Genomic DNA, 21946 nt, shown 5'->3' on the forward strand with positions numbered 1-21946 from the left:
ATTCCCCAATCAGGGGACTATTGTCACTGAAAACAGTATATGACTGTATTCTAGCATGTCAGTCAGTAAGTACTCAGGGCCAAGGAGGCCATTAATACCCAAAGGATACCAGAGGCTCATTAGATTCACACACTAGTTGGAAGGAGTCCAAAGAGACTGTGTTTGGGAAGGAGGAAAAAGAGCCCTAGGAAGGATTGGGAGTCTTTCTCGCATCTTAGAATAACAATTGACAGGTAGTTAGCATTTCATGTCAGACATGATTCTCAGTGTTTTGTGATACTAACTTATTTAACCGTTCCAGCAATGTGATCTTGCAGGTTCTCCATTCCATTTGTGAAGGCATGGATAAATTCATGCGTTCTATCCAGAGGGATGAAAAAGACATCTCTATTCACACGAAACATATTGTATTGGGACAAAAAGACAATAAACACATAGGCAAAAAATCTGTTTAAAATATTGGGTGAAGATCAAGGTCAAGGACACAAAGGAGGGCAAAACAGAGGCTCAGGGAGGGATGAGGCTGGCCGAGGAATGCTGCCTGCTCCTAAGGCAATGCTGAAGCGCACAGGCTGAGCTGATGCTGGGGCAACGGGCACTGTGGGTCAAGGCAAAGGCAGGTGCCCTGAGCTCCAGCCAGGGCAGTGTGTGGAGACTGTGAGGAGTTCTTGTGGCTGGAGCACCGTGAGCACATGGTCCCAGAGGAGGCTGAGATCAGATCAGAAAGGAACGAGGAGCCCCATCAGGTGGTCTTGAATTCACTGAAAAATGGGAAATTGAAGGTGTTTCAGCAGAATACAGAATAGGTAACGGGGTCTCTGGCATTCAAATGTTGGACACCTGTCTTTAAATGTATGTCAAAACTCAAGAGTGAACCTAATGTGAAGTGTGGACCTGGAGTGATAATGACCTGTCAGTGAGGATAGCAGGTGGCCCACCTTGGTGTGGAGTATGTCCGTGAGTGAGACTGGACACATGGGAGGAGCAGCGGATATGTGCAACTCTGTGAACTTTTCTTTCCATTTTTTTTCTGTGAACTGGAAACAAATCCAATCACCACATACCAATCCAAAATATATGAAACGTTTAAGTTCTGGAAATGCTAGCTACGCTGATTTTATCATTGTACACTGTATACATGTATTAAAGGGTCACATTTTACCCTCAAAAATATACAATTAAAGAATGTATTGAGGGCCTGGCGTGGTGGTTTAGTGGCTAAAAACATGGCTTGCAACACTGGCATCCTACATCAAAGCACCAGTTCAAGTCTCAGCTGCTCTGCTTCCAGTCTACCCCCCTTGTTAATTCACTTGAGAAAGCAATCGAAAATGGTACAAGTACTTGGAGCCGGCGCCGCGGCTCACTAGGCTAATCCTCCACCTTGCGGCGCCGGCACACCGGGTTCTAGTCCCGGTCGGGGCGCCGGATTCTGTCCAGGTTGCCCCCCTTCCAGGCCAGCTCTCTGCTGTGGCCCGGGAGTGCAGTGGAGGATGGCCCAGGTGCTTGGGCCCTGCAACCCCATGGGAGACCAGGAGAAGTACCTGGCTCCTGCCATCGGATCAGCGCGGTGCGCCAGCCTCAGCGCACCGGCCGCGGCGGCCATGGCGGCCATTGGAGGGTGAACCAACGGCAAAGGAAGACCTTTCTCTCTGTCTCTCTCTCTCACTGTCCACTCTGCCTGTCAAAGAAAGAAAGAAAGAAAGAAAGAAAGAAAAGAAAGAAATCAATCGAAAATGGTACAAGTACTTGGGCCCCTACCCCCTACCTGGGAGACCCGGATGGAAGTTTTCTCTCCTGGCTTCAGTCTGGCCCATCCCTGGCTATTGATGTCATTTGGGGAGTGAAACAGCGGATGGAAGATCTCTGTCTTTGTCTCACTCTGTTTCTCTATTTTTTCTCTCTCAGGCCTTCAAATTTTTTTCTTTGATTATAACTGTTATTAAACTTTCTCTCCATTGCTCTTTCAAGTAACGAAAATAATCATTTAAAAGAATTAATATATGAAGAAAGACTATTACATATTTAATGGGATTAGAACAAAATATAGGGTAAAATAAGATTGAAGAGGAAAGTGTGGACATTTTCATGGGGACACTTTGTTAGCAGTAAAACTGTTAGTCACATTTATCCACCATTTTATCAGGTATATTTTATTTTTATGATGAAGGTTTTGTAAAATGCGTTTTAAAGGAAGCAAATGAAGAAGAAACACATGTGCACTTTAGGAAGATGGCATTTTACGATTCCAGGCTCATCTGCATCTATTTCACAGTTCACTGCATGTCAGTTCTCACGTAACGAATAGATAGAGGGGCTTTGCTCCAGTCAAGGGTGGACCTGCATTGTCACTTCACTTTTGTTTCTTACCTGAAGCTTCATTACCCATGTTTGATAGTGTTGTGTTTCAGCAAGGGACACATCTGCATGCAGGTTTGACTTGTTGAAGCCCAGCTCCCAAGAAGCAGAGAGCTTGCCAGGATGAACCACCCATGCTCAGAAGCCAGCTCGAGCAGTCAGAAACGGGAAGGAAGGGCTCTCCCTCCCCAGCCACACCCCAGAGTGGCTGGACTTTACCCTGCTGTGGAGCACATGGACCTGCAAGGTGAACTTTTTGTATTTAGGAAAACTTTGTCTCAGTATGCAGGAAATCGCAGCTTCAAATCACTGAAGGACTGTCCAGTAATTGAGTTTCTCTCTTGCAGAAGAACTGTGAAGAGAAATATTTGGGGGAATTCTCTGTTTCTCTACACTCAGAGAGGTTTACTACCTTCTCCTCTGCCCATAAGTCTGACCTTGCTCCTCTAGTGCTAGATGTCCTGATGACCATCCTAAGATAGCCCCAGTTCTTAGAGTCCACTGCTTAACCTGTAAGGGGAGAGTTACAACTGTCTCTAAGAGCTTGTTAATGACTATGCACATTGCTGATACTTGGCTTTGCAAGCACGGTAGGTGGCACAATGTAATATGAATTATGCATGACTCTTGCAATTAATAGTTTCTACCATATTCAGACTAAGGGTAGAGGATATAGGGAAATATAAAATTAAAGATTGATTTGCATATGTTAGGGCAATTTACATACATGATACAGAAATCCAGACCCAAATAATGAACAGCTTCATAAATCCCTACCAAGGGATGAGAGTTAGGGTAGCCATTAGGGCTAGTTTATTTAGAAGTTCAATGTCACACTGAATATATGGAATCTTTCTACTGTTCTTTAATTTTGGCTTTTTTTTCTCCTTTTTACAAATAAAGATTTATATACTTCTTTGAAAAGCAGAGTGACACACACGCACATACACACATACACATGGGGGGCGTGGAGAGGGAAATAGAGAGAGAGAGGGAGAGAGAGAGAGAGAATTTTTCATCAGTTGGTTCTCTCACAACAGCCACATGGGCAAGGCTGAAGTCAAGAGTTTGGAACTCGGCCGGCGCCATGGCTCAAATAGGCTAATCCTCCGCCTTGAGGGGCCGGCACACCAGGTTCTAGTCCCGGTCGGGGCGCCGGATTCTGTCCCGGTTGCCCCTCTTCCAGGCCAGCTCTCTGCTATGGCCCAGGAGTGCAGTGGAGGATGGCCCAGGTCCTTGGGCCCTGCACCCGCATGGGAGACCAGGAGAAGCAGCTGGCTCCTGCCTTCCGATCAGCGTGGTGCACCAGCCACAGCGCGCCGGCTGCGGTGGCCATTGGAGAGTGAACCAACAGCAAACAAGGAAGACCTTTCTCTCTGTCTCTCTCTCTCTCTCACTGTCCACTCTGCCTGTCAAAAAAAAAAAAAAAAAAAAAAAAAGAGTTTGGAACTCCAGCTTCCACATGGGTGGCAGAGACCCAGGTACTTGGTCCATCATACACCTTCTTCCCAGGCACATTATCAGGAAGCAGGGTCAGAAGCCGAGTAGCCGGGACTCAAATTTGTGCCGATGCCACAACTGGCAGTTTCACTCACTGCCACAGCAGCAACCCCAGTGTTGGCTTCTCTTCTAGGGATGACCCGACTAGAACTATGCAGTTCCACCTAATACCCCCATGGTCATTTATCTCCAAAATAATCACGCTTAAATAACATTCAGAGTTTAGTTCACCAACAGCACTAGCCACATTTCAAAGCTCAAGGGTCACGTGTGACTAGTCGGTATCATATTGAACAGAAGAAATATGAATGAGCTACATCTTGCAGGGAGTTTCATTAGACAGCAATGAATTTTAGTAAAAAGGGTAGTGATTTCCCTGAATTCCTACTCAAGAGCCAGAACATTTGCCAAAAGTATGCACATAGCCCATTTTTAGAGTTCTTTAATCAGAACTGATTGCCGTATCTCCCCTCCCCCCATGCTGGGGCCACAGTTTATGGCTCTGATTTTAATTCATAAATATGAAACCAATAGTGGCAATCCTTTGGTGTATGTTTTAAGGATCAATACAATGTTTCTTCTCAGGGCTATCTTCTTGTGCTTATTGAGCCAAAATTTTAAGTTACCTTTTGCAAAAATTAAAAAGACCAGGGGCTGATGCTGTGGTGTAGTGGGTTAAGCCCCCTGCCTGTAGTGCCAGCATCCCATATGGGCGCCGTTTCGAGACCCAGCTGCTCCACTTCTGATCCAGCTCTCTGTTATAGCCTGGGAAAGCAGTAGAAGATGGCCCAAGTGCTTGGGCTTCTGCACCCACTTGGGAAACCTAGAAGAAGCTCCTGGCTCCTGGCTTCAGATCAGCGCAGCTCTGGCTTTTGCGGCCAATCGAGGAGTTAATCAGCAGATAGAAGACCTCTCTCTCTCTCTGCCTCGTTTTCTCTCTCTGTGTAACTCTAATTTTCAAATAAAGAAATAAATCTTAAAAAAAAAAACCAGATCAAGGTAGATTTAAGCCCCAGTGCACAAACACTTGCTAACTTGGAATCTGGAAAGAGTACTCTAAAAATTAATTCCTGATGAGAAATAAAAAAGAGAGGTTCTATAAGTGCAATTAGAAAAAATAAACATGTTAAGTAAATTATTTTATCTACTGTACCTCTGAATAACTGATATCAAGAATCATATAAAATTGTGATTCTATGGGGAAATACTGGCAGTGGCATATGAGGTAGCCTATTACTATTAATTACACACTAGAATTTTTTATTATAGTTTCTGTATGCAAGAACCTAGAACAATGTTGGTTTCTACTACAGAAATGAGAACGCTGGCTCCTGCCTACACCCTTACCTGTTCACAGACGTGAGCATCCGTGTACTTCAGAGCTGGCCAATATCCTAAAACCTTTGGGAGAAATCAGGCTAGTTGTGTGGAAAAACAAACACACTCCATGTGCTTAGCTTCTCTAGCTCTGGTTTTGGTTTGTTTTCATAGGAATGTGTATTTGTGGAAGAACTTGGTAGGAATGAGGCAAGCAAAAGCTTTCATTCATTTAGGGAACTTGATGAAAGAACCATGAAGAGAGGGAGCAAGTGCCACAGCAGGAGGCGGGAAGGGGATGCATTCATACATTCTCAGCAGGTTTTGCAGCCAAAGGAAGGGGTCGTTTCCTTTTTAGTGTTTTCTAAAAATAAGAAGGCATATCAACTTCGTATAGAAGCTCAAATCATGATAGAATACAATACAAGATACCATAGCTTACCTTCTCTTTGGGACAGAATATGTATATCATGTGACTTTCTTGGAGTATTTATAGATTTTCTGAGAGTGAATAATTGTTCTCCAAAATTATATTTCTAGTTGCCTTCACTGTATCCACAGCTCTAGGAAATGTTAGACAGAGGCCTGCTGGTGTATCAATGAACCTCCATCTGTTGCCGGTGGTTACATTACAAAAATGTGTGTATCTCTAGAAGAAATTTTTTAGAAAGAAGTCATTTCAACTCCGTGTCAACTGATAGCTTCACAAGTTACCCGTCATAGTTTATTTTATATGAGCTCAGCCCTTTGAAGGGAAAAAAGAAGCCCTTGAAGCAATCTTAAAAAACTCCACTAGGATATTATATGTATGAGAAGACTTTAAGAAAACAAACCTACGGACTGAAGCTAATGAATTATCTATGGGTCCAAGTTCAGATTTCCTAGGTTTACTTAAGAAGATGAATATATTCAGAGAAATAAATGCCATTACTATTCCTTTGTGTGCTTGCAAATGACATTATCAGTAGATTTTATTTTATAAGATGTACATATTGCTTTACCTAGGGTAATTGAGAAAATATTAATAGTCAAAAATAATGTAAATTCCAGTTATGTATTTATGAGATATATTGATGCTGTCAGTTTTTATTTATTATACTGTGCCACAAAGTCTAGACAGAATAATAGTGCATTATTTGTAGAGGCATGCACTTCAGCAATCTTGAATTTGCTGTAATGCTAGTCCCTGGGTCTCATTCATGAGTTTTTTACAGTGATTTTGCATTCTTATATAGAAGAAAAAAACCCAATTACCGACATTTTTCCCCCTTGCAATTCAAATTCCAAATCCATTTGCTTTTGGTATTAACATGTGACTTTTAATTTGACCATTGAGCTATGTCTTCATTTTTTCTCTTTCCTTTCTATTCCTTCCATTCTCATTTATTGTGTAAATGTGAATAAATCCAAGTATTTCCTTTCTGAGAATGCTTTAGAGTGATACAGTTTGTGTCATTATAAAAACATCTATTTTTAAATTTTAATTCACTGCAGATCTTCATCTAGCTGCTGAATAAAACCAGTACCACTAACCTGAAACTTTTATTGTACATTAGCTAAATCCAATCTGATTTTTTTTTCTAACGTAAAAGCCACAGCTGAAAAACCTATGTGTAAGGAAAAACAGAGCTAAGGCTTGACAAATCTGCAAGAGTAACTGACAGAGAATGAGGAATACATTAAATCTTCAAAGATGTGCTTTTCTGCAGCCTGGCCTCCTTTGCTCTAGGCAACCCCAAATATCCCGCATTAATCAGGCATTAGTTCCTGTTGCCCCAGCTTCCTCTCCCGTGCCTCCTGATTTGCAGCATGACATTTAGTATCGCCACCCCTGGAACTAGTTCAGTGCACACTGCCACTCAACAGAGGATCTATATTTAAATTATGGACTCTCCAATAGTTTAAGCATGTTGATTTTCCTCTTCCCTTGCTCTTGGTCTTGTCCACAGAAAATTGATTTCTACCTGACAGCTATCCATTTATAAAAAAGGACTTTGTACAAACTCCTTTATCTTCTTTGCTGATGGCCTTATTTTCTTTGTTGTCTATTTGCCTGCCCTGATACTCTTCTGCATGACAAGAAGGTTATCTAGAAAATGACAATAGGTTTACTCCCAGTAGAGGTGGCTGTTCAACTGCTGATGATCATCTGTATAATGTTAACATTCCCAGGGAAAGGACAGGGTTTGGGTACATCAGATTTCATTATTTCTAAATCAGTTATCCAAATATACAGCCGCAACTTTAGCTTTGAATCTCTGAGGTAGAGCAATAACTCCATACAGGGAGGGAGATCCTCTGTTTCCTGTAGTGTAAGATTTTGAGGTAGGCAGACTGCTTGAAGCCCTTCCTCACCACTTACCTAATTTTTGACTTTGTGTGGGATACTGAATTTCTGTATTATTCTCCTTGTCCACACAATGGAGACATAAATACTGCCTTCTTCATGGAATTCTTTGAGTGAAGTGAAGTAACATGAGTGAAGCTCTAGTCTCATGGCCAGCACGTAGAAGACACTCAGTTACTGCTAGCCATTCCTTTTATTGCAACCATAACTCTCTCAATGGCAAAGAATTATCTTCAGAGTTTTCTTCTTTATGACTGGAGGACTGGCATTTTCATTGTATTGACCATTATTTAGGATAAAATTGACTCAGTTGTCTACCAAAGATGTTATAATTGTTGAGTGACACCCTAACTAATATTATTTTATAATGATGAAGAATCATGTTAAAGTTTTTACTTAAAATTTTAAAATTCTAAATGGAGAAGGGAGAGTGACAACTGATAACATGTTAATGCTAGGAACACAGGAATGGTCATTGATTCCTCTTTCCTTGTAGGATTCCCCACCTGCTACTCACTCAGCTGTGTTCACTCTACACACTAAATATCTCTTAAATCCATAGCCCTTGATTCCCTCAAGAATGAACCACCACCATCTGATCTGTGGAAGCTGCAATAATCTCTCCATTAGTATCCAAATTCAATTGTCTATTGAAACTTATTATTAGAGAAACCTTTAAAAATCTGTAACTTGGGGCAGGTGTTTGTTGCGACAGTTTGAAAGTCACTTGGAAATATCTATATCCCATATTGGAGTGCCTGTGTTTGAGTCCCCGTTCTGCTTCCAATTGCAGATTCCTGTTAATGCATCCCCAGGAGGTAACAGAAGATGGCTTAAGTGCTTGGATTCCTGCCACACATATGGGAAGTCAACACTGAGTTCCCTGTATTTCGCTTGGTCCAGCCAAGACTGTTGCAGCTATTTGTTGAGTAAACGAGTGGATGAGCTCTCTCTTTTGACATCTCTCTTTCTCACTCTCTTTCTCTCTCTCTCCCTGACTCTGCCTTTGAAATGAAAATGAACATAAATAAATGCGTATTTTTAAACTTTTAATTTGTCACTTTCTAAGTTCTTGAATGACTCTTCACTGTCCACCTGAGGGCATGTCCACTGTGGGGATGTGCATAACTCAACCCTGACCCTGGCTGGCCTTATCCTGGGTCCCTTCTCACTATGTTCCCTCAGTCACATTGGTCTTCTGTATGTCATGGGAGAGGCTCACTTCCACAGCTTTGCCTGTGTAATTCCTACCTGCTCTTCAAATCTCACTATCAGTACTATTCATACTACAGAGCTTTCCTACACTTTCCAGCTCTCCCCTTCATTGGCATCTGCTTCTGTAGCCAAACTAATCTGTGCTTCTGCTTTAGTAATGTTCACCCCACCTGCTCCTGCAAGTTGTTTTCTCCCCACTGAAATGTGGGTTTGGTGGAGGCAGGCATTGTATTTGCCTTGTGATAGATGCTGGACCCTGATTGAGCAGAATATCTGATATATATTTTTAATTCTTATTGGATTTATAAGTAAACACATTTAAAGAATGTCTGGGTAATTTATAGCATTCAATTATATTTTCAAGTGGTTTACATAGCTAGATTAAATGTACACATGAGTAATGCCAGATTACTCAGTTAAATGAAATTTTTACAAATCTTCATTCAAGTTCTCTGATCACTGAAATAAATATCAGAGAGTTGCTAACAAGATTGTCAGCCTGCCTGAACTCTGTGTTGAATCCTGACTGTGTAACTACAATATGTGTGCTGGGGCTAATGATTGGTGTCTGCCTGTCTATGGCTTCTGTTTTTCCATCTGCCTGATAGTTGTGAGGGTTAAATAAGTAAAAGAATCTATTAAATCATTTAACAATGCTTCATGGTAATAACTGAGACACAATTATCTAAAAGGAAATTTCTCTCTTTTCCTCCCATCAGCTGCATGTCTGTCTTTTGTCAAATACTAGGCATTATAGAGTTCTAAAGTGGCCCAGAGTGAAAAGCCTAAAAAACAAATAAAGAAAACCTAGTATCATTCTCTTGACCAACTATCCAGACTGGTCTGAAGTATACATGTGAGATATTTGGGGTCTGTGACCATGCAGCTCAGACGCATCCCGCCCCCAGCCAGATGGACAGAATGGATTTGCATTTGTTTCCTCAGCCAGAAGGTCTACCTGTCATGGTTATTTTTGATCTCTCCTCTCTTGACTCACTGAGCTGAACAGAGACCGTCTCAGACACCCCCAGATTGCACTTGGCAGAGCATTTTCCACCAAGACAGCAATGGATGACCCTTTGAAGAGAGAAACCAAATCTTTCGCAGGATTCTTGAAATGCTGCCACCATCCGAGCTGCCACCCTTTCTTCCATCCTAACAAAAATGTCTGTGCACACCTATTTCATATATTTTATGTGATAAATTTCTATTTTACCACATAAAGAGTTTAAAATAATTTCTCTTGGAAAAGTGACAGAAACTTAACAAAAATCACATTGAGTTAAATTTTCTGAGTTTTCTAAAGAACATAACTTCATTGGGTTCCTAGGGATGCTTCAAAGAGTTAAGTCAAATGTGGCCATTAATTTTCTGCTTCTCACCCACTGCAGCGGCTTTATAGAGGGTGTAGCCCATTGGTATGCTGCTGGAGGGAAGACCTGCTTTCCAAGGTAAATGTGCTCTTGAGAAATAAGCACGCTGCTTCGCATGAATTTTGAAGTCTCTGTATTTCAAAGAACAGCATTTAAAGTACAAGAGTGTAATTGGCTATTTCTGTCAGGCTGAAAAAGGACCCTGTCCCCATCAGTAATTAATTTTAGATATATAGTGATTCAAAAAAATTTCATCTCCTAAATTAAATGCATATTAGCACATTTTGGTCAATGAGTTTATTTTTCTTTTCATTTCCAAAGATACATTAAGTAAGAGAGAAAAGCTTTTAAACAGACTTAATTAACAGCCCAAAGTGACGTGATTTATTTGCATGAATTGTACATATGGCTGAGGTTCTTCCTGTGCCATATTTCTAATACATTAAAAATATTTTCTACATTATAATGCTCTATAAAATTATCCACAGAAGCTCCAGAGAATACAGCTATTATATCCTTAGAAAGATGAAATGATTCTCACTCCTCTGGGAGTTTAGCATTGTTGAAGAGCTTTATAGGCAACAGGAAATGGGAGATAAAGCCATTTTCCTTAATTTTCTTTTGTGTTTCTAATTAGGCATCATAAAAATGCAGAACAGAGCAGAAACAGGAAGTAATAAATGTAAAAATGTTGTGTATCTTCACTGTACTTTAAATGTATATTGACCTATTTGCCTTCACAGTAAATGAGCTTGGGATATCATTTCATATATACATATTGGTGTATAAATATGTACATACTTTTAGGATTGCTATATTGGAAGCTATTAAAGAGTTAGCTACTTACCTGAACTACCACTCCTCTTATTTTTTAAGGATTTATTTATTATTTATTTGAAAGTCAGAATTACACAGAGAGAGAAGGAGAGGCAGAGAGAGAGAGAGAGAGAGAGAGAGATCTTCTATTGCTGGTTCACTTCCCAATTGGCCACAAGGGCCAGAGCTGAGCGGATCTGAAGCCAGGAGCCAGGAGCCTCCTCTGGGCCTCCCACGTGGGTGCAGGGGCCCAAGGACTTGGGCCATCCTCCACGGCTTTCCCAGGCCACAGCAGAGAGCTGGATCAGAAGTGGAGCAGCTGGGCCTCCAACTGGCTCCCATATGGGATGTCAGCACTGCAGGTAGTGGCCTTACCTGCTACGCCACAGTGCCAACCCCTACTCCTCTTATTTTTAAATCAAACAAAGTATATATGCTAATGATGGCATTTTAAAATAGGAACATTGAGATGGTTTGGAAATGTGAACCAATTCTGACACCCAATCATTGTCATGGGGATGCAACAGTTCAGAACTCTTAACCTGGAGAAAATCATTATATGTCCTCAAATAAAACATAGATGATTTAATCTTGCTTTTGTCAGGAATATTAAACTGATTCTATTAATAACTAGGAAAATGGAAAGACTTGGGTACAAGGTTATGATAGGATGTAATCCTATAAAAGTAGATACCATTGATGGTTTTCTAGCCTAATCTGCCCTCCACTGTTTCAGCTTGATTCAGGTATAGTGGAAGGTCCATCCCCTCATTTTTGGGATAGAATAGTGTTGGTCTTCCAAAATGGGGAAGACAAACATTATTCCTTTATCAAATTTTGTAAGCCATTTCTTAAAATGCTTAGCAATAAAGGGCAGTCAATTTCCTACTCATCCAACTCAAATATTCGTATGTGTGAAATGGAAACCAAGAGAAAAGCTAATTGTTTCAGTCTCTCCCTTGGTAGAGAGATAAAAATGAAACAAAAAGCAACATATAGCAAAAACTGGATACTTTGACAAGTCTTCGTGGAAATTTTACTGAATGAAGACCCTTACAAAAGTATGCCTTGACTCTACTTCATTTATGAATCTGAACACTTACCTTAAGGAGAATAAAATAAGCTTTGAAAATCTTCTCTTATTTTTTGGTTTCTTACAACAATGTACAAATTTATCTAAATCAGACTTCAAAAATGATACCCGTTGGTGATGCTGGAGGGGAGCCGAGATTTCCAAACAAATCTTTGTATAGACTGCTGTTGATTGTGGAGAATTCGTGCAAAAGTTAACAAATAAGAGGTTATAAGCAAGGTTGCAACCGCTTGTCTAAAGCTCTGGGAGGAGTCACAGCAGTCCACATCATTCTGGGACTGAAACCATCAGTCACAACTACAAGTCCTCTCTCATGCATCTTTTCTGACAGGCTACTCTGTCTTGATTTCTAAGTGAATCTGTGCTGCCCTGGGTCCAAATCTATGTGTAGTGTGCACTGCATAGCCTAGAAATAGAGATGATGGGTAAAAAGTATTCTCCATGGGATCAGTGGAGGATTGAGAAGAGGATTTGAAAGCAAAGCTGTTGGGTTTATCCCATTCGTGTGTGAGAAGGTTCAGGACTTGGATTTTTCCATTTTACAGACATCCACTGAGAAACCACAGAGTACAAGACAGACCCAGAAAAGCAGATAGTGTCTTTGTCCCTACTGAGCAAGAAATTTGGTCGTCCCAATATACAAGTATAAACTGGCACTTTGGTCACTACCATTCTAAGAAAAGTCTAAAATAAAGACTTGCACAGTAGCAAAGGATATTTCTAGTTGTAGGAATCTGAAAAAATATTTTTTACTTTTTAATCTCTCTTAATCTGTTAAACACAACTATTGAATTCTTACTAAAAATGTAACAAGGCCTTGTGATTTTTCCACTCCATAAGATCACATTGCAGATCTAATTGCAATGTAACCATGCTCACCCCTGGGTCCCTCAGCTCTTCCTGCCTGAAGCCTTGGCAGGAGGAAAGGGATCCCCACACTGACTCCACCAAACACCCTGGACGTCTGGGGGCCTGAGCAGTCTTTGTTCCTTTACCCTGTGAATATCCATAACTCTACACATGTTGGTGCTTCCAGTGTTAGAAAGCATGTTTTCATTCAATATCTCATTCAACGCTGTATTAGTTTTCTATTGCTGGGTCACAGCTTTCTATTAATGCCATGGCTTAAAGCATGTGGGCTTACCATCCCACAGTTTCTATGGTTCAGGCATCTGGGTATGACTTAACTGGCTCTTCTGCTATATCATGTCAGGTGGGGTGTGCTCTCTCAACTGTGGAAGGCTCTGCTTCCAGTCTCATTCAGGTTGTTGGCAGAATTTATTTATCTGCAGCAGCATTACTGAGGGTCCCAGATATTTTCTGGTAGTTAACTGGATGCTGCTGTCAGGTATTGTCCTATGAGCATTCAAAACCAGCATTAGTCCAGCGAGGAGAGCTCTACTATGATGGAGTCCTATACAATGTAACATAAAACCTAATCCCTGGGTGACCACCCATGACCTTTGCCACATTCTACTGTTTAGAAAGGAATCCACACAAGGGGAAGGAACATATAGAGTAAAAATCTAAAGACCCCCATAGGATCTACCCACCACATTCTGGTCAGTACTCCACAAAACGTGTGTCTAAATTAATATCATGCCAAAATTTGCATACTGGAAGCCAGGCATAAATTTAAACACTGGTCTCCAAGACTGTCTGAAATAGACCTCAACTCTCATGTAGGGCATGAAAGATGACATTGAGTAATAGCTCAGTGAAAATAGCTAATGTCCTACCCCAATGCTAAGCAATTGTCCAGTCTCCAGAATTTTTCCAAATATAGGTCATTAAAGTTATAATATCAATGTACCAGAAGTAATGTTTTCATTTAAGATTTTTTACATTATAAAAATTTGATTATATACAAGAAGTATTCAAAAATTAATGGAAAATGAATATTATTAAAAAACTCTGCATGGATTTCAAAACATTTTTGTACCAAAGTAAATTTGTATTTAATTCCTTTTTGAATAAATCTTTTGAAACATCCTCATATATGGCCAAATTTTCAGATAGACTCTTTTCCAATAACCTTGCACATGATAAAGCTGCTGAACACTGATATATTTATATTCTACTGTGGAGATAGGCAATAAATAGAGTAACTGTATGGTTCAGACACAAGCAGTTTGGTAGTTTTGATGAAAGGCAATAAGGTGGATCTACCTTGACTGTTTCTGTTTTGTCAGTGAAATACAAGTTAAGGCATGAACTGAGAGAGAGAAGAAACAGTGCTAGAGACAAGATAGAAGAGAAGTTGAGAAATTTGTTCTTTACTGAATGAAAGACTAACTTTAAGGTAGGATTGTTGGGCAGACCTGAGGAAACACTTTTGTGTTTTAGACCAGACACACGCACACACACACAAATATCAAATTACAGGGACAAAAGAAGAAGTGAAATCTCAAAAATTTAAGCATGTAAGAAACTGATTAGCCCTAAGGATATGTACTTGGGCAAATGGAATGTTGATGCATACCACAAAAGTCTGGAGTTCTAGGGAAGAATTGGGGCTGGAGATAGAAATTCCAGAACACCAGTGTGCAAGCCGCTAAATGCCACAGGACAGAAGGGAATGAGCACAAGAGGAGTTCATTTGCACACAGGGAAGTATTTGGGGACTGAGCCTTTGCTGTTGCCAGCAAGAATCAGCCTGGAAGACAGGAGAAGCCAGGCAAAGGTGTGTCTTGAGACCCAAATGAAGAAAGTGCTTGAAGGAGGAGGTGGATGAATGTTCTCTTACTCCCTCATTGCTGCTTCCAGACAATTCTATTTCTGTAAACCTCTGCTTCTGTGTCCAATTCTGACTACATCAAAGACGAACTCTGAATATTGAGTTTAGGTTTTAGAAATGTATTGCTCAGGGTGCTTCTAGTAGTACTAAGGTATCACAGATTGGAGATGAATTTGATTAGAATGAATAGCAGGGGAAAGTAGGAAGGGAATCCAGTTCAAACAACTCTTTTGTAGGCATTGTGCTGTTTGGGGAGGAGGAGGACACACTGTGGAGAGGAAAATGGGGTAAAATAATTTTAAGAAATGAAAGAAATGATAGCATGCTTGTGCTCTGATGAGGATGATTTATTCGTGCAGGAAGATGTGTAAGGCAGAAGAAAGACTAAAAAGTGTGAAAGAGGAATGTAACAGAGAAGGAAGGCGGGAATGCCAGGAAAATATGGTAGGGTCGTGATTGCCTGGAAGTGTGAGGGCCCTGGTGAGCTTAGGGATCTTGAAGTGGAGCCTGCCAGTATGGATGCGTGCGTTCCTCCAGCCCTAAATTAGTACGTACCATAAATGGCTGTACATGTGCAGGCAAGGAGGTGAGAGAGTTGATTTTACCTTGTTTTTTCCAAGTTACTGTGGACTGAGGGCACACCAGGCATTCAGAGTACCTGAGTGGGTGCTCATGCTTATTGGCCATGAGAATTATTTAGATTGAAGTGGCAAGGAAAAGAGTAAATATGTAGTAGAATTGATGGTTGTGGATTCCTGGAAGCTCAAAATTATGTCGAATCAGGCACTAGTAGGAATGAGAAAGAAGGGTGCTGGTTGGAAAGAGAAATGCTTGAGTCTTGATCATGGCTACAGCTAGGAAATGTCCATGGGAGGAAGGGTGAGGACCGTCCATTTCTGTGTTATAATCACTGAGAATAACAGCTAGAGGCTGAGGGACCTGGGAGTTGGTAAATGACCTAATAAGAAGAAGGAGGAAGAGTCCCACATGATACTCCAATCTGAGCTTTCGGGGAGAAGAAGCTGCCATGAAGTGGAATGGGAAGTGAAGGAGCCACGCACTTTATCGAGGATCAGCAGTGTGCTGCTCAATGCCATTTCAGTGTTAATAGTAGCTTTTAATTTTCTTAACAGCTTCTGTTACATGGTTCCGTTTGTTACTCATCTGAACAAACCAAGGGTTAGCCAACCCTGAGAAGACTTTGGATCTCATTGGTAAATGCTATATTTCTCCTGTAATGTCCAGTTCTGAATTGTGGAAAGTAGTCAGCTATTCCTATGTCAAATATTCATCTGTGGCTCTATTTTCTGGAATTGGGGTTAGAGGCTGGGAGAACTGGAGGCTGCAGCATGCATGACTGCTTGATCATTGAAACCATGGCTCCCTAGAAACCTCTGCCCCATTCATTCATATGAGATTTTGTTCCGAAGAAAACTGCAAGAAAGATGGTTCATGACATGAAGACACACTATGAAAATTACTGTCTTTTTTGAGTAAAATATATATCATACTATGATTCTGTGGGGGCACCCAACTAGGATTTGGCTGGTATGAAATTCCTTGCTCGAAATAATTATGTGAAAGGCAGTCTGTGAATGAGCAGTTCTGCCCTCTCCCCTCCTCCCAAGGTCCTCCTGATGGAACATCTTGCATAGGAAATGTGTGCCTTGGCTAACCTTTCAGCAGCGGCTAGATCTAGTCAAGGCTGCGAATCCTGCTTCCAAAATACTAAAATTGTTATGGAGTATAAGGTCAATCACATGTAATTTGATTTATTTATTTCTTAGTGAGTGAACTGTGCATAACCCAGATAGCAAGTACCAAATGAAATCGGAATCACTTTTCACAGTATTACACATGGCAGAAAGACATAATTATGACTTTGCCACCCGGTACCTCCATACACACACACACACACACACACACACACACAAACATGTGTTCATCATACATACATAATATTTAAATAACACAGGTAAAATGAATTTAACAGGATGATTTCATTATAAGGACTTAAGTCTATTGTATGGTACAATGAATCTGGAAATCCAGAATGGAAATTCAGATACTTAATCCTCAAAGAAAAATTAAAGTATAATCACTGAATTTTAGTTGTTTGAGCAGGCAAGTGAACTAATTGGATCAATTAAGTAAAGATGGAAACAAAAATATTGAGTTTCTTAAATTATACTTTCCTGAGAATTCTGTTTTTCAGTGCTATTGTGCAGTGCAGGATGTTATGCCGAAACACACACACACACACACACACACAGAAGTTAAATTGTTTTCATGAAGAATATTGCATTGCTAACTCTGCCTGTCAAAAAAAAAAAAAAAAGAATATTGCATTGAATACTAGCTTCCTTGATCCTCTTATTTTTTGAAATTCCTTACAGAATTACAACTTGTATTGTGAAAAACAATACCTTTCCTGGCATGGACTTCTAAAAAAAGTGAACATTTACTCAGCATTTCCTCACTGACTAAGGACATTGACAAGCAGGTCAAGAGTGTGGATGCAGTGAAGCTGCAGCCCTGGAACTGGTGGTTTAGAGACCAGATAGGTTTGTAGCACTGATCCTAACCTAGTGCAGCTCTCCCTTTAGGCCAGCCGCATTGGACTCTGGGCACTCTTCCAGCCAAAAGTGAATTAGGAAGCTACATCTGTTCACTTTCACCCTCACCTAACACATATCCTTGTGCCTCTTGATTGCATTCAGTAGTAAACTTAAGTGGATGAAACCTTGAATCAAGACCAAATCATCATTCCCACCAACCTTCAAGTGCGGAGAAGCCTGGTGTTACTTTCCTGATCTCACTTGTAAAGCAAATGAAATACATGCACAGTGTGTACCTTTTACTTAACACCAGTAGGTTTCGAACATTTTATGGCGAGTGTTTGATGACTGTTTCAGGTGTTGCTGAAAAGTATAAGAATGCCAGGGTAATTGTGAAAAGGAGCATGTCCCCATGTGGCTTTGAACAGTGACATTCCCTATTAGTAAGACTGGAGAATTAAGTGTCAAGGCTCACTCTTTTATTTTTTAAGAGTTATTTTATTTTGTTTTGCTTTTTTGCTATTTATTTTATTTTGAAAGAGTTACAAAGAAAGAGAAGGAGAGACAGAGAGAGAGGTTTTCCATCTGTTGATTAAATACTCAGATGACCAAAACAACCAGGGCTGGGCCAGGCCAGGAGACAGGAGCAAGGAGCCAGAAGCCAGGAACTTCTTTGGGATTTTCCATGGGCAGAGGGGCCCAAGGACTGGGCCATACCTCTACCGCTTTTCCAGGCTTATTAGCAGGGACCTGGCTTTGAAGTAGAGAAGCCAGTACTTGAACCAGCTCCCATATGGAATGCTAGTGAATCAGATGCTTAACCTTCTGTGCCACAGCCCCAATCACAAGGCTGTTTCTTTCATGGAAGAGGCAACTGCATGACAGTTTTCTATTTCTCTGTTTAATAAAATTGGGAAAATAAACACATAGATCACTCAATATTTACCTTTTCATTATGGTTTAGCTCATAAAGTCTCACTAGTATTCTACCACTTTCCTTTAGTGATTCTTTCTCTGCAGATATGTAATAAGAATCTTTTCTAGGGGAATTGTGCTGTGGTAAAGCAGGTAAAGCCACTTCACGAATGCGAGCATCTCATATGAACGTAAGTTGCAGTCCCAGCTGCTCCACCTCCAGTCCAGCTCTCTGCTAACAGCCTGAGAAAAGCAACAGACGATGGTTCAAGTGTTTGGGCCCCTAGTGCCCACATGGGAGATTTGAAAAAAGCCCCTGGCTTCTGGCTTCAGCCTGACCCAGTGCTGACCACTGCAGCCATCCGGGGAGTGAACCAGGGGATGAAAAACCTCTCTGTCTCTCCCTGTATCTCTGTAACGCTGACTTTCAGATAAATAAATAAATACTTGAAAAAAAAATCTTCGTTATGTATTTGACTTGTGAACATTAAGCTTTTGTCCTGTATTTTGCTGTTGATTTCTATGTGACACCACAAGCAATAATACTTAGGGTCGCTCCTTTTAAATTAAGTCTTATAATTGTTCATTGGAACTATGGCAACAGTTATACCCAATAAGTTAAAGATCAAAAACAGAACCATAGGGTCATTGCAATGAATATTTTGACATAGACATGAAACTTTTCAGCCTGCTCAGTGTCACTGAAATGTTAATCATAGCTTTTAATTTTCATAATAGCTTCTCTTATGTGGTTACCTTTGTTGTTCAACCAAACAAGTCAAGATTCAGACATCAAATTATGCTTAGACTGAAGATCTTTCCCAGCAACACTGCATGGAATAGATTTCTCTTGGAAGAGAAAATATTTAAATTTGAATGTGCAGTGGTTAAATATAAGCCAAAAATAAAATCTGATATGTTATTATCAAGTAATAATTTTATAAAACAACTTATTCCTGTCTCCCAGTTTACCAGAGAAGAGCAAAAAGAAGCCAAAATACTGAAGCTAATCCTTTGCAAGGATAGATTCTTCTGTAGAGTGATTTTCCAAAAAAATCCCTGGAATAGTCTTAAAAATCTATGTCTTTAGTTTATTTATCAGAATAGACATTCCTGAAGTTGATTCCAAACTTGTTAACATATAGATACATATTTTTCAGCAATATTTGGTTCTTAGATCATGAAATGCTTTTAACTATGCTGAAAAACAAGATAAATTATCCGATTTATTCATTAACTGCTTATTTACATTTGCTGATGTGAATATTTTAGAGTACAAAAGGAAAATTGCTCAGAGACAATTTTCAATGACATTTTTTCCTGCCAGTGCCAATGATTTCTTTTTTATGTCCATTTATTTGGCAAAAGAAGCTGGTTTTGTTGTTGCCATTTTTTTTTCCTGTAGACGATAAAACTACTCTTAATTTTCTTATTTACAAATGTCGTCCCTTGTGTCCTTTGTAAGGCATTGAAATGAATTTCAAAGATACCTTCCTTCATTATTATTTTGCAGCTGTCCCTAAAATGCCTGAAAAGTTGCAAATATTCTTTACCAAAATAGATCTGCTACCTAATCAATAGAGTAGTGAAATACTTAAACAAATGCAAAAGAAAATCTCAAGACTACAGGCACGATGTTATCTACACAATAGAGTATTTAATCAAGAAATAACATCACTGAGGGTCAGCATTGTGACACAGGGGTTTAAGCTGCTGTTTGTCAGGCTAGCATCCCATATGGGCAATTCAAGACCTAGCTGCTCCACTCCTATCCAGTTCCCTGCTGACGCTTCTTGGAGAGCAGCAGAAGATAGCCCAAGTACTTGGACCTCTGGCACCCTGGTACAAGGCCGGGATGAAGCTCCTGGCTTCTATTTGACTCAGCTGTGGCTGTGGCAGCCATCTGGAGAGTGAACCAGTGGGTGGATGATCTGTCTTTCTGTCTCTTCCTATCTGCTTTTCAGATGAACAAACTTTTTTTTAAAAATGAAATAATAAGAACGACCATAAAATAAGAGTTTTCCAGATGAATATCATTATGAGATGAACCAGTGAGGGCCAAATGTTTTATCTCAATGGAAAAAAATGTGTAAAATATATAAAAGAACACTTTGAAAGATATTTTTCCTCTGAGAGCAAAGGACAGTGATCCCTGACAGGTCAGTTTCCCCAGATTGCATTGAGAGCCTTCAAGCTATGGTACGGAGAGAGGCAATGCAGACAGAATCCAGGAATATTCTTGAGTTGACAAGGAGACAGAGTAAGGCGGGTAGTTAGACTTCTCAGAGTCATGCTCCAGAGAAGGGAATGAGGTGGAAGGAGGGACGGATAGACAGAGAGCCCAACTAATACATGTAACAGTTATCGTTGATATTCAGCTACGCAGTGATCAACACTTACATGAAGAAACTAGCAGGATAAGAAAAATAATTATCTGAAAAAATTGAAGTGTACCACAATCAAACAGACAAAGAATAGTGCTTATTGACTAAGGCTCCACTTGGAAACTTCACAATTCATTGTATATTTAATAGAACACTTAGAAAAGCTGTAACTCACTAGTGATAAATATTTATTCCTGCATTGAACATTGCTTTACATGCACCTATCATGGAAGATCCAAAATGTTAATCATCTGCAATCAACTTAACTGAATTTTCAAAAGGTCAAGGATTTTTATAATAGGATAATATGTCCAACTGTCTACAATGTAGCAAACCTAAACAAAGATCACCAGACATGCAAAAAAGCAGATAAGTATGAACCATAACAAAATTCAGCAACTGAAACTGAGTTAAAACTGGTGAAAGTGTTATAATAAATAGATAAGAATGCTAGAGTGATTGCTATAACAGTACCCTATAACTTATGAAGTTAGATAGGATGTGGAAGATACAAGAAAGAAAAAGATCCAAATAAAACTTCTGGAAATGAAAACTATACTAACGCAGATGGGAAATTTGCTGGATTAGATGAACAGCAAATTAGTGCAGAATAGCAAAAGTGAACAGGAAGACATAACAATTACATTTCAGTTTCCAGAATGAGACTGAGAAAGAAAAGCTAATTTAAAAGGTGAGAATATCAATGGGTTGGGGAGTAGTTTCAGGCTTTCTCATACATATTCTCTTGGAGCTCCTGAAGAAGAGGAGAAATGAGAAAGGGGTCAAAAAAGGTGTTTGAAGAAATAATGATCAAATATTTTCAAACTCAATGAAAACTATAAACTTGCAGAGTCAAGAGGTTTAAGAATCTCAAGCAAAATAAAAATGAAGACAAAAACAAAACACATCACAATCAACTTGCTTCTGTAGTAATATTGGAAAAATCTTCAATGAAGCTAGAGATCAGAGATCCGAGGGAAGATATATTATAAAGAGAATCAAAGCTAACAATGGCAGTGGACTGATCACTGTGATTAATGCAAGTCAAAATACAGTGGGAAACTTGCTTAGAACAGAAAGAAAAATACAACTTAATAAAGAATAAGTGAGAATAAGAAAGGGAAGAGGAAGGGCATGTGAGTGTGGGTTGGGGGACAGGCATGGTGGGAAGATTTAAACTAGATCCTAAAGCTATAACTGTGAAATGCGTGAAGTGCATAACTGCAAAGCAGTGTAGTCCTACATACTTTCCTATGGACTCATGTCTAAGGGTACAACTAAACAAATTGCCATAGGACTCCAAAATCCCTTAAGCTGGCTGATAAAAATAGCA

The 21946-nt window shown here is 40.0% G+C and overlaps 1 long non-coding RNA gene across 1 annotated transcript; it reads left to right on the forward strand.

Moving 5' to 3' along the window:
- Window positions 1-14556: 14556 nt before the first annotated feature.
- LOC103349106 (uncharacterized) lies at window positions 14557-17719 on the forward strand. The gene is made up of 3 exons (XR_007920886.2): window positions 14557-14702; window positions 15890-15970; window positions 17153-17719. It is a non-coding gene; the product is annotated as an uncharacterized lncRNA (long non-coding RNA).
- The last annotated feature ends 4227 nt before the right edge of the window (window positions 17720-21946 follow it).

This window comes from Oryctolagus cuniculus, chromosome 9, assembly GCF_964237555.1.
Source record: "Oryctolagus cuniculus chromosome 9, mOryCun1.1, whole genome shotgun sequence".
Classification (NCBI taxonomy): domain Eukaryota; kingdom Metazoa; phylum Chordata; class Mammalia; order Lagomorpha; family Leporidae; genus Oryctolagus; species Oryctolagus cuniculus.